This window comes from Halichoeres trimaculatus, unplaced genomic scaffold, assembly GCF_033239565.1.
Source record: "Halichoeres trimaculatus isolate MK-OKI-2021-1 unplaced genomic scaffold, fHalTri1.1 fHalTri1_scaffold_20, whole genome shotgun sequence".
NCBI classification, from domain to species: Eukaryota; Metazoa; Chordata; class Actinopteri; order Labriformes; family Labridae; genus Halichoeres; species Halichoeres trimaculatus.
The window spans coordinates 28863347-28864756 of record NW_027437198.1 but is presented as its reverse complement, the minus strand read 5'-3'; positions in this window follow the sequence as shown (position 1 = coordinate 28864756).

The following is a 1410-nucleotide window of genomic DNA, read 5'->3' as shown; positions in this document are numbered from 1 at the left end:
ATATTGGATAAACATTCACACGTGGGAATTTTTAAATATATGACTTTACTATAAAATCTGACAGATCACGGTGTTTGACAAAAAAAAAAACTGAAGCAAAAAACTCACAAAATCTTTCATTTCTACGTATTTAAGGAAAGAGATAGATACACAGATAGATAGATAGATAGATAGATAGATAGATAGATAGATAGATAGATAGATAGATAGATAGATAGATAGATAGATAGATAGATAGATAGATAGATTCCCTCAACCTACTCTGTGGTAACTGAACTCTGAAGTCACTGGATCCACGTCAGAAAGTAGAAATTAAGTTTTCTCTCACAGTAAAACCAAAGTATTAAAATCTCTTACGGAAGCTTGCAGCAGGTCAAACTCTTCCAAATAGAGTTTGAGATATGACACAAGGTTTCATTGAGTTCTGGTCTGATGGAGTAGAGCCATGTTTGAACAGTTTCCCTTTTTTTGCACTTCCCTCTGTCACCACTGGAGGGCAGCATTCTCACAGCCTCCATCAGGTCAGCTTGAAAAGGCAGAGCAGAATTTCTGCCCTGAAAGGTTCAGTCAAACAAGCTGGTGCTGAGGCCTCGCTTTGAAAGCAAATGACTCAAATCTTACAAGTTTTGAAGGATGTCACACGTTGGAGTCCATCCAACAGGAAGCTTACCGCAAAATAAAGGCCACGGGACAAATGACGTGTGTTCAAGCTGTGTTTCAACATGACAGCATACATTTTGAGCATCATATGTTCTCAGATCCAAAGGTCCAGTCTTAAACCAGGCAGACGACAGAATGGTCCAGAGAGACGAAGAACAGATATCAAATCTGCACAAAGTGGTCCCATCACACAGGGAGGGATAAAGCCATTTGTCTTTTTCTGCCTTTAAATATGAGACTGTGACGATTCAACCCACCTGATCTGGATGAGGAACAGTCAGTATGGGATGTGTCGTCCAGTCTTCATCACATCCTGCAGCTCAGTACCTCAATAACATCTAATCCCACTCATCCTCACTTGGGATTTTTCAGGCTCCCTGGTAATTAAACTTTTCTCTGTTATTAAGACCTGGTTTTGGTCAGCAGGGGGCGCTGGATCTCCATCCTGTGCGCGAGAAACTTTGTGGATTGCACCTTTTGGAAACAGTTTAAAAGTGTGCACCACCAAGCAGATAAGCTCCCATTGACCAACTGTCTGATGTTTATAAACTAACACCATCACACCCTGCAGCTTGGTCAGAGGATGGTCGGTGAACACAGAGCGAGGAAAAATTAAAACCAACGGCAGAAAATAAAAACAAAGAAAGAGGAGATGTGTAAATAAGGAAACACGAAGAGAGACGGAGGCAAACTGTTTGGACGGGGGGAGGAGGAGGTGGAGGAGGAGGAGGAGGAGGAGGAGGAGGAGGA